The sequence below is a fragment of the Malania oleifera genome, chromosome 2 (assembly GCF_029873635.1).
Source record: "Malania oleifera isolate guangnan ecotype guangnan chromosome 2, ASM2987363v1, whole genome shotgun sequence".
NCBI lineage: Eukaryota > Viridiplantae > Streptophyta > Magnoliopsida > Santalales > Ximeniaceae > Malania > Malania oleifera.
In genome coordinates, this window is record NC_080418.1 from 103,288,214 (window position 1) to 103,305,511 (window position 17,298).

Here is a 17,298-nt window from a genome sequence, read left to right on the forward strand (position 1 = left end):
TGAAAGCACCGTGCATTGCATAAGTTGAATTAAAAAAAAAACAATTTTTATTGGATTTCAACCCCATCTTAGATGATTTTGGTATAGGATTAAATGTCCATTAACATCCAACCTTATCTCCAATGAGTTTTGAAGAGAAAATTGTTCATAGGGCTATAATGATATTGGATGAGTTTGGAAATGGATCGATAGTCCATGGGACTCCAACCCCATCTTAGACAAGTTTGGAAAATAATTGATTGTCCATGGTGTTCCAACCCCTCCTTGAATAAGTTTGGTAAAAGGAATACAATCCATAAGGCTCTAATCCCATTTCAGACGCGTTTAGAAAAATAAAGATTGTCTTCAAACTTCAACCCCATCTCACATGAGTTTGTGTTGTGATATGGATCGTATAATGAAGATGCACAGTGGAATAAACAACAACAAGTAAATGTAAATAACACACACAATCAGAACAAGATCAACACAAAGATTTACATGGTTGGTAAAGCCTACATCCACGGAAGCAATGACACACAAATTTTACTGAGGAAATCAAAATGTACACAATACACTTCAATAATGATCACTCTCACGCTCAAAATATGCCTAGATGACATATATAGAGGTTCCTCAGAGGTTTCGCCCCGTTTTCCCAACCACCCAATGTTCAAAAATTCAAATTTTCATAAAACTGCTGCAGCCCAAGTGCCCCTCGTCGACCAACACAGAGCCTCGTCGACGAAACCATAAAAAACCTTCATCGACGAATACAGAGCTCTCATCAACAATGCCAGAAGTCTAAAAATTTATTTCTCTCGGTAATTATTCGTTGACGAGCTTTAGAACCTTCGTCAATGAACCTCTGGGTTCCCTCGTCGACGATCATAGGCTCCTTGTCAACGAGTCCTGTTGTGCTGCCCCCTTCATATTTTTCCTCCTTCCTTCTTTACTTATCAAAATAGAAGTATAAGAGCCATAAATAACAATCTCCACCTTCACGATTATACGCCCCTTAGGAGAATCTCAAAAACATGAATTGCTTCACTTTGAACTTGAAAACACTTGGTTAGGTATGTCTCCCTTCTATCACTTAGAGACATGGAGTAAGTCCAAGTAATGCTTGAACTTCTCTAAAGTAACTGATTTCATCAAATTTTTCACTGCATTTTCAGATGTGTGAACTATCTCCAACACAAGTTCACTCGAAGTAATCAATTCTCGAACCTTGTGGAACCTCACATCAATGTGTTTGGTCCTAGCATGGTATACCTGATTCTTCACCAAGTAAATGATACTTTGACAATCACAATGCAGTACCACACCATCTTACTATAACTCCCGCTCTCTGCCTAAACCAGTAAGCCATAAGGCTTCATTTGCAGCTTCGGCAACTGCCATATACTCCACCTCAGTTATGGACAATGCAACCAGAGACTGTACCATGGATCTCCAACATACCAGTCCTCCTACAAGGGTAAACACATATCCCATTGTAGACCTTCTGTTATCCATATCTCCAGCATAATCTATATCAACAATCCCCATAACTAAAGGACAACCCTGTTGCTTATCGAACATGATGTCATATCCCAATGTACCCCACAAGTATCCGAGTATCCATTTTATAGCTTCCCAATGTTGCCTTCCTAGATTAGAGAGGAACTTGCTCACCACGCTTACCGCATGTGCCAAATCTGAGCTTGTACATACCATGACATACATTAAACTCCCCATAACACTAGCATAGGGGACCTTTGACATGTCCCATATTTCCTCATCCGAACTTGGGCAATCTGCAGTAAACAATTTGAAATGATTCTCTAGAGGTGTACACACCGATTTTGCATCAGCCATGCTAAACCTCTCCAACACCTTCTGCACATAACCGCCTTGAGATAGTCATAATCTCCCTGCAGTCCTGTCTCAGTGAATCTCCATCCCAAGTATTTTCTTGGCTGAACCAAGATCCTTCATGTCAAATTCCTTATGCAACAGGTCCTTTAACTGATTCACCTCAGTTAAATCTCTTGCAGCTATCAACATATCATCGACATACAATAACAATAAAATAAGTGAGCCATTATCAAGTTTATTTACATATACGAAGTAGTCATACTCACATCGTTTGTTGCCAATCTTCATCATATAGGAATCAAACCGTTTATACCATTGCCTTGGAGATTGTTTCAATCCATAACGAGATTTCTTCAACCTGCAAACAAAATTTTCTTTTCCTGCTTCAATGAATACCTCCGGCTATACCATGTAAATTTGTTCCTCTAAATCATTATGAAGAAACACTGTCTTAACGTCCATTTGTTCCAAATGAAGACCGAAATAAGTTACCAATCCCAACACAATTATGATAGAAGTATGTCATACCACTGAAGAAAAGATCTCATCATAATCTATCCCCTTCTTTTGTGAGTATCTTTTTGTCACCAAATGTGCCTTGAATTTCTCACCTTTCTTTTCTGATATTGCTTCCTTCTTCCTGTACACCCATTTGCACCCAATTGATCTCTTCCCATTTGGAAACTCCACCAACTCCCAAGTTTTGTTCTTATGCAGTGACTCCATTTCCTCAATTATTGCTCCCATTCACCTATCTTTCTCCTGGCTATGCACAGCCTCTTGAAAAGAAATTGGATCGTTACAACAAGGAACGCATAAGATACTAACTCATCAAAACCATACCTTGACAGATGCCGAATAGTGCGTCTGGATCTTCTTAACAGAATATCATCAACTTGCTGGCTATCCAAGCTAAAGCTCCCTGCAATCACGGGACCATGATCATTTCTGTTGCCCTGAGCTTCCAACTCCACCTGCACGATATGTTCATCATTGCTCCAGCTTTCTGGTTCTTGTTTCTATTCATCAAACTTTTGAGTACGCTTCATCATACCCTTCTCATCAAAGACTATATCTATACTAATCACCACCTTGTTTGCCACTAAGTCCTATAACTTATACCCTTTCACACCCTCTAGATATCCCAAGAATATACAACAACGAGACTTCAGGTGAAGCTTAGACCCCTCCTCACTAGACACATGGACATAGGCTGGACACTCGAATACCTTAAATTCGGAGTACTCTACTGCATTTCCCGTCCAAACCTCTTCCGCCACTTTACCCACTAGTGATGCCCTTGGTGATCGGTTAATCAAAAAACAAGCCATACCAACTACCTTGGCCTAGAAGTTCTTCAGTAGTCATGCATTCAATCTAAGACACCGAGCCTTATCAGCAAGAGTCCGATTTATCTATTCTTCCACACAATTTTGCTGAGGTGTCCGGCAAACTGTAAAATGTCTCTTGATGCCTTGCTTCGTACAAAACTCCATAAACCAAGAATTAGCGTACTCGGTCCCATTATCTGACCTTAAGTATTTGATTCTCCTCCATGTCAGGTTTTCCACTTTAGCATTCCAAATCTTAAACTTGGCAAACGTATTAGATTTGTGACGCATGAAGTAAACTCAAACCTTCCATGAGTAATCATCAATGAAACTCACATAGTATTCATGTCCACCCATTGATGCAACTCTTACTGGGCCCCAAACATCTGAATGTACATAGTTAAGAATTCCTTTCGTCTTGTGAGTAGCTGAATTGAATTTTGCCCAGTTCTATTTTCCAAGAACACAAATCTGTAGAATTCCAACTGACATGATTTTAAACCTTTCAACAATTTTCTCTTATGTAATTCTTTTATGCCATGTTCTCCCATATGTCCAAGGCACATATGTCACAAGACGCTCTCATCCGATTTAGCATCCACGGTTGCAACTCCACCTACAACGGTAGTTCCCAACAACGTGTAAATATTTCTTATTAGTTTCTTCCCTTTCATCGCAGTCAGACTACCTTTCCATATCGTCAAGACTCCACCTTTGGACTTGTAATTGTAGCCATTACAATCCAAAGTGGCAAGAGATATTAAACTCTTTCTAAACTCAGGTATATGTCTTACATTACACAATGTTCTTACAACACCATCAAATATTTTTGTCTTTACATTTCCTATGTCAATGATCTTGCAAGAAGCATCATTACCCATAAAAACTGTTCCAGAATTTTCTAACCTGTAAGTGTTGAACCACTGCTTGTTTGGAGTCATGTGATAAGAACATGCCGAGTCAAGTATCCAAGAGTCCGTTAGATTATCCGACTCCGCAGAAATTGATTGAACATCACCATCCGCTGAATCCTCTTCTTGAACGACATTCATAGATTTAGAAATTCCCTTATGCTTATTAGCATTTCCCTTCTTCTAATTCGAACACTCCGATTTCACATGCCCCTTTTTACGACATTTACAAAACCGGATTTCCTTCTTTTTCTTGGATTGATTTTGGGATTTCTGTTTAGACCCATTTTTAAACTTTCCTTTGCCTCCCTCATTACAACTCTTTACCACAAGTCCTTCTTTTTCATCACATATTTTCAACCTTTAATGAAAATTTAACAAAGCACTTGTTACCTCTTCCAAATCAAGTGTTTCTTTTCCCCACGTAAGAGTGGTCACAATATTTTCGTAGGTATGAGTTGAGGGCAAAGAATTTAGCAGCATAAAAGCCTTATCATCCTCATCAAACTTCACATCAACTCTCATAAGATCACTTATGATTTGATTAAATGCATAGATGTGTTGATCTAAACAAGATCCTTCAACCATTTTAAGCCAATAAAAACACTTCTTAAGAAAAAGTTTTTTATTGAGGGATTTAAACATGTACCGACTTTCAAACTTTCACCAGATAGACGCTAGAGAATCCTCCTCCATCACTCGATAGAGAACTTCGTCAGCCAAATACAAGCGTATTGTCGATGCTGCCTTTGCTTTCAAATCTAACCATATTGCCTCATCCATTCCTTTCGGTTTAGTATCAAGTAGAGCCTTAGCCATTACTTGTTGCATAAGAATGTCTTTCACTCTCCTATGCCATAAACCAAAGTTTCCAGTTCCATAAAATTTGACTACGTTAGAAGATGATCCCAATGACATAACAACAATTGCTCTGATACCAATTTGTTATGATATGGATCGTATAATGAAGATGCCTAGTGGAATAAAAAACAACAAGTGAATGTAAATAACACACACAACCAGAACAAATCAACACAAAGATTTACGTGGTTCAGCAAAGCCTACATCCACGAAAGCAATGGCATAGAAATTTTACTAAGAATACACTTCAATAATGATCACTCGCACACTCAAAATATGCCTAGATGACATATATAGAGGTTCCTCGGAGGTTTCCCCCTGTTTCCCCAACCACCAAATGTTCAAAAATTTAAAATTTTAGAAAACTACCGCAGCCCAGGCGCCACTCATCGACAAACACAAAGCCTCGTCGATGATACCATAAAAAAACTTTGTCGACGAATACAGAGCTCTCGTTGATGATGCAGAAGTCTGAAAATTTCCTATTCTCAGTAATTATTCGTCGACGAGCTTTAGAACCTTCGTCAACGAACCTCTAGGTTCCCTCAACGATGAGTGTAGGCTCCTGGTCGACGAGTCCTGCTGTGCTGCTCCCTTCATGTTTTTCCTCCTTCTTTCTTTTCTTATCAAAACATAAGTATATGAGTCATAAATAATAGTTTGTAAATGGATAAAATATCCATGGGACTCTATCCCTATCTTGAACAAGTTTGAAAAAAGGATTGAATGTCTATAGGGCTCTAACCCCATCTAGGACGAGTTTGGTAAAAGGAAACCTAGTCATAGAGCTTTGACCCTATCTCGAACCAGTTTGGTAGAAGGAAGACTATATATAGGACTATAAACCTATCTCAAACAAGCATGGAAATGGATGAAATATCTATGAATCTATATCCCCATCTTAAACAAGTATGAATGAAATTGAACATCAATGAGTTTGCTAAAAGGAAGATTTACCATACGGCTTTGATAAGAATGAATTAGGGAACAATTAGTTAAACAACGATACTTTATTGATATAGAAACAAAAGGCTCAAAATATGTATAGGACTGACTTGGCAACTCAACACAAGTATTAGTCAAGACAAGGCCCTACTGTACCTCAAACATTGGAGTCTTCCCATTTATATAGGGGATCCTCCTAACTTCAAACAACTATCCAACATATTAAAGACTTCCACTTGAAGAAATGCCTTCTCAAAAAAATTAAGACTACACACAAGTACAAACATAACCTTTTCAAAGATAAAAGACTATTAATAGATAGTATAACCATATTATTGAAAAAGACAAGACAATACAAGACAAATCAATATAGGATTAATTAACTCTAACAAATTTTAAAGGATAAAGGTTAAAAAATTCAACTTTAAAGCTTATTTTGACAAAATAATTCATAAACTCCTATAACCAGTCATGACTTCTGTGACAATGAAACAAATTGATACAATCACTTTAGAATCTATCAATATTCATCCTTTAAACTCTGCCAAAATTAATCCCATATTGATTTGTGTTGTCTTTTACTTGTTAGAAATATGATTGTATCGTGTATTGATAACCTTTTATCATGATAGACTTTTTTCAAGAATCTTCTCATCTAGGATGAAGTTTTGCAGTGATGAATGAAAGTCTGCTTGGCTGTTAAATGTTATTTAAATTTATGGCCATGCACATTTTCCATTAGGAAACTTTTCTCCATTGAGTACTAGACTAAACTTTTTGGAGTACGGGGACTAGAACGGATGATTAGGAAATAGTGAACTATTTAAAACAGTGGAAATTAAGCTATCTAGTGCTAAAAGAAGGCAATAAAAGGTAGAGATTTTTCATAGATATGAATAAAGAGGTGGACTTGCATTATTGAGACAAGCTACAAGATGAAAATTGAACTTCTATAATCATCTCAACATTTTTTTTTATTTTTTATTTAACTCAAGGGAGGATTGTGATTAGGATTCATCATCTTACATTTAGTTTCTTTAGTTTATGTAGTTGATTGCAACAAACAACTTAAGACATTAGTAGTCATCAATGAAACATTTTGATTCAAGACAAGCACACAAGACAAGCGGTCACAAGCAAGAATAATGCCCTGAACAAGCTTAACTTATGACACTCCCCCATTTATGCAATCAACGTCCTTATAGACTTTGGCTCTAGGTACACTTCAACTTTGTCTGTGATAGGGTTTCGTCTAACCAAGGCTTGGGTCCTCAACTACAAAAAATAAAATTTATAAACCTAACTACTCCCAAGTTCAATAGAGCAATGAGTAAGTCGGGTATCGAACCACAAGGATAAGGTGCAGTTATTCACCACTTCCAATCTAGTTCACTACAACTTTGTGTAAAAGAAAGTAAAAAGGAGATATTTTTAAAAAGTTTTTTTTTTCCTAACAATCTACTGAAAGCATGTAAATTTTATATTAGCACTACTCCTACAAAGTGAATCTAAGATCATGAATAACACTTAGACTATCGTTTGGCGCAAGGTATTCAATTATCCGTATTAGGCTTACAGTTAAGTGGACTATTCGAGGGCATAGAGTAGTGAAGGTGCACCAACCGTCCGGAGCACGGTCGGGAACCAAGGATACTCTATCTTAATGATCACGAATCCACCTCGTACATGAACCATAGCCTAGTCCGTATAGATGACTGAATCCCTAACTAGGCTATCATTATTCACAAAGATATAAACTTGCATGGGAATTAAATGAAAGCATGTAAAGGAAAGAATTTAAATGAAAGCATATAAAAGAAAGCGGTAAAGATGCCTTCAATTGCAAACTCAAAAGTCTGTTGTTGGAATTGGTGTGATCCTAAGAGGGGAGGGGGATGAATTCGGTTTTAAAAACTTTTTAACTAATTTAAACATTTATACTAATTCTCCACATATCATATCTCATTCAATGTACATGCGTGTATGTAAAATAATTTTAACAGGCAAAGTAAACATACACATGCGCAGTATATCTTATTTAAATCAAACGTGTGTATGCAAATAATTATGATATTAAACAAACATTCATACACATGCTCAAATTTAAGTGCAGGAATTTAAATAAGATAAAGAGAGAATGACACACATATTTGTTAACAAGGTTCGGTCAATACTACCTATGTCCCCGCCTTGGGCATACCTCCCAAAGATTCCACTATCCCAGCTCACTTAAACAGGTGGAGTAAAAGCCGTTTACATCCTCTCCTTATGGGGCGAGGAAACCCCCAGCTCAATTACAAGGCTAAGCCAAACTTATCTCACTTACGAGGCTGAGACTCCCCAGTTCAATTTCCCAGCTAAACCGAACCGGTCTCACATACGGGGCTGAGATTCCCTAGTTCAATTCCAGGCTGAACCCAATTGTTACAATAAAAATATTTTTGTACATATAACAATGCTTCTAAAATACAAACAGAAATGTACATAACAAAGCTCAAATATATGCACTCCAATATGATATGATTTATACTCAGTAGAGTAAGGGTGCTTAAATATATTTAAACCCTAATAAGAGATTTTCTCCGAAAAATATATTTCAATAATAATATGGGAGAACCTATGGTTTTTGGCCTTAATAATATTTTTTGCAAAAACGAAGATGTGTGATCTTTGATGTTGAGTTCTATATGCACATGCTGCAAAGATCAAAATAAAATAAGTATTTCTCCAACAAAGATTAGCAATAAAAAATATTTGGAGAAATTAAGAGTTATGCTCAAAAATTGTTTTTGCAATAAACTTAACCAACATAGATGCCCAAACAAAATAAATACTCTCTTACAAAAGATTTTCCAAATAGCAATAAAGAGAGTAGGAGAGTAAAAAATTTGACCCCAAAATGATTTTTCAAGTAAAATAGTATGTGGGGGAACTTTGATTAGGAAAAAGATTTGATAAAAAAAATCAGTTAATCAAAGTTACTAATCTTGGCTTATGAAGGTACATATATAGTGTTTTTGAAAATTATGACCGTTGTGAGCACGCTGGGTATTTTTCAAATTGTTTAATTAAAAGTTAATTACATTTTAGCCTTTAAAAATTTGAAACTTGGGAGGTTCGGTCAACCACTTTTGTGGTTCAGTCGACCGTGGTGCCAAGTTTGGTTGACCAGGATGAATTTGAATTGAGTGTTCGGTCGACCATTCTTAAGGGGATTTAAGAACCTTCGCGGTTCGATCAACTAAACTGAGTTCAATTGACTGAACTTTATGAACTTCGGTCGACTAAGTTTTTCTGAACTTGGTGGTTCGGTCGACCAAGACGCTGGGACTTCCCACGTGTCCGTTTGGTTGACCAGGGCGTTGTTTTACATTTTTGGTCGGTCAATCAAAGGGTCAAACTGTTCACCCTAGGGAGGTTTGGTCGACCGAAGGGTCCTGAGTACTATGGTTCAGTCGACTGAACATGTCAATTTTGGGCATTTCGGTCCTTTTCCTCTTATACAATGTCTTTAATGACATGATAAGTTGTTCTAAGTCAAAAGGAAACTTTTTCATGTAGAATTATGAGCCCTAAGGTCAATCTAAGTCTTTTAAGCATATACCTTAAAAATGCGGCGTCAGTCAACCGAAGTCGGCCCTAAGGTCTATCTACGGTTCTCTTTGTGCATTCAAATCATTTCATGCATTATTAGAGACCAAAAAAATAAAATTAAAATTCATATACAAATTGAAACAAATGTCTTCTTCTTCTTTTTCTTTTTTGCTCTTTCGTCCTTATGAAATATGCCAGATAATATCGCTCTTCAAGTTCTTGTGGCATCCATTTATCGGTATCTTATGTTCGTGCTAAATTGAAAACCTGTTCACACACTAAATACACACATAAGATACTGGTGGTTTGTCAGTATCAAAATAGTGATCGAACTCAAAAAACCAATAATCTCCCCCTTTTTTATGATGACAATCAACCAAGAGCAAAATGGGTTGTTGACCCCATGGGTCATACCATGTTTTGATTATGACAAATACTTAGGTATTTAATGGTTGCCAAGTTTGTGTGCAAGTTCTTATTGGCAAATACTCATATAAGGGCATGCGACAACCTAAAGTGAAGCCTGAAGGCCCTGAAGATTCGATTTCATATTGTAAAGTCAATTAATGTAATATAGGTCTATAATAGTAACTAGGGATATGGTTTGTAAGAATCTCTGCATGTCATGCATATAGGTTTGTAAGCTCATAAATGCCATAGACTGACAATAGAGACTGAATGACCTTAGGGCACCTTTGGTCGACCGACGCTAGGTTTTTGGATGTACTTAAAAAAACCTTAGGTCCCTACACAAATGCAAAAAATAGTCCCCATATCACATATGTTATCAGGGAAAATAACAGAATTAAAAATTGGATTTAATAGGAAAATATGGGAGAGGTCAGGTGACCAAAGCCCAGGAGTTCAAAACTCATCGGGCGCTCGAACTGTTGGAAAGTTAGCAGCTTGACTTGGATTCAGGCTACCGAACCAAAAATGAACGTATTGTTTTTGAGAGACCGAACCTTTGTCAGGGTGCTTTTCCCTGACTTTCACGTTCAAAAAGGTCTCAGGTGACCGAACTTGTTAGTTCGATTAATCGAACTTAGTTTCAGGCACTCGAACCGTGCGGCAAATGTTTCTGACTTTTGTTCAGGCAACTAAACTTAGACTCGGGTGACCAAACTCTTTAAAAATGCTTTTTTTGACTGAGTTTATTCGAGCACCCGAATGTCAGGATGGGCACTCGAACCTTCTCGGGTTAATTAAATTTTTACCAATGTTAAATTGATTAAACAGGGTTAATTTTGCTAAACTTTTTTAACAAATTTAAGAATGCCCTATGTGTCCCCAAACGGTTATAGTTTTGTCATTCTCTATATATAGGGGTTCATTTGCAAAATTAATAAGAGATTAGCCAAAATAATTAGCAAAAATCCTCTCAATCTCAAAATCTCATTTTGCCCAAAATATTCTCAAATATTTATTCCCTTGATACATCGTGGTATTGTGAGAGTTTATTGATTGTTCTTGTGTTTATTAGATAGTGCTAATACTCCCATTTGTTTGGTTGATTGTTTGATTCATTTTTGGAGAGTTTAGTTAAGTTTATCCCATAGATTTCAATATTATAAATCTTGTGTTGGGATAAACTAACAAGCTTATAGATCTTTGCATTGTCATTGCAAGATTCCCTAAGCTTTGATTTTGTTGTGCAAAACTTTTTTCTACAAGCTAAAATATTTTCAAACTACTCTTGTGCTCATTACATTGAAGGAAAATATTTTTAGTTAAGTTTGAATATTTGATTAACATCTTTGAAATGTTGATTTGCTATTGAGATTTTATTTAACTTGTTTCAAAGATACAACTTACTTAGAACACTCTTAAACATTATTGTGATCATATCTTGTTAAGTGTTATTTGCACATATATTCACATTACCTATACTATTGATGTGCATTTGATTGATCTGTATTGGTACATATTTTCTTATCGGAGAAGCATTATATTGTACACAGTTTGTATTGTAATTTGGTTGTATTCCAGGCGTGGCCTGAGAGGGCGGTAATCCAACTAGTAAGGATTGTTAGGGCCTTCTCCACCCAACAAGGAGAATTTGTAAAGGTTGAGGTCAGCCCTCTGCTAATTGACCTGGTTGTTTGGGTGCCGCTCCATACGTTAAGTGAGCCTTAGTGTAATCCTTGTGCGGGTGTGCCAAGGAGGGGTCGTAGGCAGGATTGGCTGAACCTTGATATCATATTCGGTGTCACATTTCCTATATTATATTCTGCTGTGTGCTTGATTTAATTTCCTTGCTGAATATACTGTGTATCTAATAGACATAGAATTGCATTGAGTTGAGAAATACTGAAATTGTGTTGTATGCTTTGAATATTGGTAAATATTTCATATCTACAATTTCATATATACTTAGACTGCCCCTAGGTTGTGTAATACTACTGCTAGATTAGTTTAACCTAGGAGGAAATTTTTAAATACCAATTCACCCCACTCTTCGGATTGCATCAAAGCTAACATGGGTACAACCTGAAAATGCTCCACCTGAGAATATGTATAATATAAAATACAAACAATAAAGCTAAAGCATATTCACAAAAGAAGACATTACAAATTATCATGCATTTAAATTTTTGAGTTAAAACACATGCTCAGATATTTTATCCCTATATTTCGGTCATTATCATTTTGCTCAAAAAAAATTCTCCCCCTTTTGTCATCAGCAAAAGGGCTAAGCTAAGAAGAAAGGATTGATCATTTAAAAAAAACTTAGCAAAGTGAACACCCCCTTTTTGAAAAACTCTCCCCTTTTTAGTATATATTATGGGCATAAAAAATTTTATAACAGTTTGAAAGATATAGCAATGAAGCACACAAAATATATTATAACTGGTCATTTAAAAGATTAAAACGACATGTTGAACAAGGCCAAATCAAAAATATGCAAAAACCATTTCAATTTAAGTACAACAAAAAACCCTACAAAAGATTGGAATTTAAAAGCATGCGACACATAAAAAGTGGTTTTAGCATAAAAAATGATCTAACAAGTTCAAATGCATTTCATATATAATCCATGAATTAGTTATGAAACACCCTTAAAACAAATTTCATGACATACAGATTCAATAAAAAGAAACACAAGTCATGAATGCATTACAACAAACAAGCAAGAAACAAGATATATTCTATATAAGTTCAATTCTTGCTTTCATAAATGTATATATATATATATATATATATATATATATATGTGTGTGTGTGTGTGTGTGTGTGTGTGTGTGTGTGTGTGTATGTATGTATAAAAATATATCCCCTTAAAATTTTCGATAAAAACTGGAAGCTTATGCTTGCTGAAAAAGAAACTTTAATTCAAACTCAAGCAAGCAAATGTTTTTCTGGTTTGGTATTTAAGTGCAATCCATAATATAACCAGAAAAAGCTAACCACATAGATCCCAAAGAAACAAAATTTATGAACAGGGATCATATGGCAGAACCTAAGACGTTGTAGCAAACAAAATATTTTCATTTATAATATTCAATGAAGACATTACAATTAAGCACAAGCCACAAAAGATTCAAAAACCAAATCTAAGCTAGAAATGTTGTGAGCACAATAAGATAGAAAAATAATTTCTAGGTGCGCCCCCTATCAATTTGAATACGTGCTTAGATTAATTTTAACTACTTATACTGATATAATTTGTGAAAATTCATTAAAATTCCAAACAGTATAAGTATTAATTTCAGATTTTGTTGGATATGTGTTAGACGAATAAATTTCACCAGTAAAATGTCTTTAAACACACATGCGCTAAATATCAAGTACTAAGTCATGCATGGTGTTCATGTGTACCTGGAACAATCCATATGAAAGATATTCAGTAGAAACCGTGTTGACACTATGAGTCCAATCCGGTTTTGATAATGACAAATCACTTGGTATTTGATCTGTGCATTGAGATTGTGAACATGACCTATATTAAGCATGCACGGAAGAATAACAAGTCATGGAAGTCATAAAGAATAAAACACACATATCTAGGCAAGATCCATGGAACTCAAAGAGTACAAGAATGAAGATGCAAGTGACAAGTTCAAGAGCGTCATGGGAATGGATACTTAGAACCCATGTATTTACATTTTCATATGATTTAATTTGAGACTCAAATCATAATCTAGAATGACCTTAGGACTCACGCATTTCATGTACATCATTAGGGGACATTCATGGACTTAGAAATATTTTTAAAACCCTAAAAATATATTTATAAAAGAGTCAAGAAAGAAAAGCAAAACAGATTTGTGAACTAAAAAGGAAAAATTTAGGTTTTAGGAACTTCAGACGACCAAACTCAACAGTCAGTCGCCTGAAGTTGCCACTTTAGAAGACCGAAATTAATCTCAGTCATCAAAAGAATTTCTTCAGAAGACCGAAGATTAAGTTCAGTCGCTTGAAGAATTTATGGTGAAACATAGAACCTGGCAGAAACACCTCAGAAGACTGAACTCATACTTCAGTCATCTAAACCCCAAACTTTAGTCGTATGACCCTGTATCCAGGTTAATTTTTTGAAGCTCTAAGGAACTTCAGTCATATGGGCCTCTAACCTTAGTTGTCTGAACTTGCGGGAAAACTTAAAAATTTAATTTTTAATAAGAGAACTCGCAAGATATTTTTTGATCCAACGGTTGAGATGTAATGACCTGCTATTTATTTTCTAGTATTTTTTTTATAACAACAATTATTGTGAAATTCCATTGCTCTGATACTTCCATATATAAAACTAGCCATCCACCTAAATAGCAAGAAGCTAAAATCACATAACCACTACCATATATAAATATGTACAATACCAGAGAGTTACAGTGTTTCCAAACTATACATATATGATTGTTTCCCAAAATACCCTCAATTGGGCTAGGGCTATATAGAAATACTCCAAAAAAAATAATCACTCTACTGACAAGGTAGTACTGAAGCCCCTCTTCCTGCGAGCCTAATCTGCTCGCCCAGATGGATCACCTAAAAAATAATAATTTAATGGGATAAGACGATGCTCAGTAAGACGAAATATGTTATTGCTAGTGTGTGGCAAATGAGTTACAATACTATGAAAATCTATTTCTATATAATCATGTATAATTGCATCTGTAAATACAATACAAGTGATATAAACCACCACATTTTACCATGGTACTTAACATATCTATATTTTAGGTTTCTATACATAATACTTCTAATAAACAGAAGTATATTCCCTATTTCTGTGAAATTGTACATACATAATAATAACTCAAAACTTCCCTGGATGGATAACTGTATGTCATGATTTAACCCCTCATGATAGGGTTATGCGGCTCATAGGCGGGATCTATCACTGGCTGGCCTACCAAGATAAACCACTACACTCCATCAGTCCAATCGGCCCTCCTCAACCCATATCTAATGGGAAGCTTGTCCATACGTGGGCAAGATCGACTTATCTACCACGTATTATCTAAATAGGTGGTTGCAATCTATTCTGTATATAGTAACGGTACTGTGCTCTGTAAACTGTATCTGTAATGGTCCATCAGGGTCTGATACTATATAATACTTCTTTATATACAACTATCTGTTTTGTCATGATTCTATAATAACTGTATTAACCATGATGTTGTAGTAAACTGTATCTATATCAACTGTGTTTATGAGATTAACTGTAAATCTGTATATCATGGTACTGTAAAACTATATAATCATAGTGTTCTGAAAATGTTGTATAACATATTCACTGTCTGTATATTCTGTATAACATAACTCTGAAAAATATTGTAAAACATGTTTCTGTACTATATCTATATTCTCAAGCCACACATTAATTTGAAGCATATTAAACATACTTGATAAACTGTATAAATTTCTGTTGTGGATAATAATCTAGTAATAATGTATAATTTATACTGAAAACATACTAGAATTGCCTAGCATAGCATATTCCCCTTACCTGATTCCGGCTAAAAATCTCCTACTATAACGGGTCCTACACCTGCAAATTTCTCCACTCAACACCCTGAAAACCATATATTTCATAACAAAATATCACTATTTTTACATCTACTGCGTTTCCTACAACTGCTGGAAAGTCAAATTTTGCTTAAAAGACCTTTCCATGAATCTGGGATGAAATTCAACTTCGTCCCACCAACGATCCGCTCCAGCATACTTGGAGAGAACTTCCCCAGGAGCGTCGTGATAGCCTCAAATCATCGATCTGGCAACTAACGGAGCTAAAATCGAAGAAATAAGAGGAAGAAACCGAAGGGAGGAGAGAGAGAGAGAGAGAGAGAGAGAGGGTTTTCTTGATTTTTGTTCCGTTAAAATCCGAGTTAAGTACTATTTATACTGTGGAATTCTTTGATGAGCCACGTCATCTCATCGACGAGGCCAAGAAGAAGTTTTGTTAACGAAAATCATCTCCTCGTCGACGAAATTCAGAACTTGAAATAACCTCTCGGTATCTTCTCGTCGACGAAACTTGTCTTCGTTGACGAGACCCTCTTGTATCCTCGTCGATGAATCCCCTGTGTTCGTTGACAACGACCTGGTAAATTTTCTTGGGTCATTACATCCCAAAGTGCAACGTCGTCAACGAACGCTAAGTCGGCTGCCTCCTTCTGTTACTGTTTCCATTTCCCTCCCTCTTTATTATTTAAATACCATTATTCTTCAGGTCATTACATGAGATCTATTCTGTGGGTAAGACACCTATATATTGAACATCTAAACCCTTGTACATTAGCTAAGATCAACGAGAAGAGAAGAGAACATCGTTTTGAAAGAGAATTGAGTAACTTGAGCATATAACTATACGATTGCCTACACTCCAACTTATACTCATCAAGCTTGGGAAAATCAACTCAGAAAATCAACGGGAATTCAATTACACATCTTGAGTTCATCTTGGTATTGAGGTTTAGTCAATCCATTTATTATTTTCAAAGAGTTTCTCATCTCATCATCTGTTATTGAATATTATTATTAGAGGGATCGATCTTGAGTTTTTCGTATAGAGTGTTTTTTTACAAGCTCATTACTTGAGAAAGTATTTCTTTAGACAGTGATTAAATATTTATCATTCAAGTGTGTCCTTAGTTAAAGACTTGATATTTTGGATACTTTAAAACCATTTGATTAAATATCCTTAGAAGCTTATAACAATATATATATATATATATATATATATGTATATTGTATTGAGGGATATTGTTTGGAAAACTTTATATTCAGTGTTTTGATCTTTGGAATACATATCGTGTATATATATATATATTAAGTTGCATATTACAAAGATCATATTGTGGTTGAAAACTTGAGAAAAATATTGCTTTGACAAAGTTTGTTTTCAAATCTTTGCAATCTTCAAAGTCGTTTGTGTATTCAAAGATTTAACCTAAGTTCTCCAAAGCATTGATTTATATAAATATTTTTGGGAGATTTGATAAAAGGGATAGTTAGTGAATCATACTCTTGCATATAACAATTATATCGTTACATTCATTCCGAGTTTCAAGTTCCATCATATGATTGTGTAAGTAAAAGAATATTAGGAGAATCAGATATTTCTTGCTAAACAAGAAGGTTGGTAAGTAAAAGAATAAGGGAGAATCAAGCATGAAGTGCTACAATTGCAAGAAGCCCGGACACCAAATGGCTGAATGTCCCCTATTCAAAAAAAAAAAAAGAAAGAGGCAATAATCAGCAAGGGCATAAAAGGGTTATGTATGCTTCACTTGTCCTTTTAGAGGAAATAGAGGAAAATGAAAGAAGAACGTATGGGTGATAAAGAACACTAACCCCATAAGACCCAA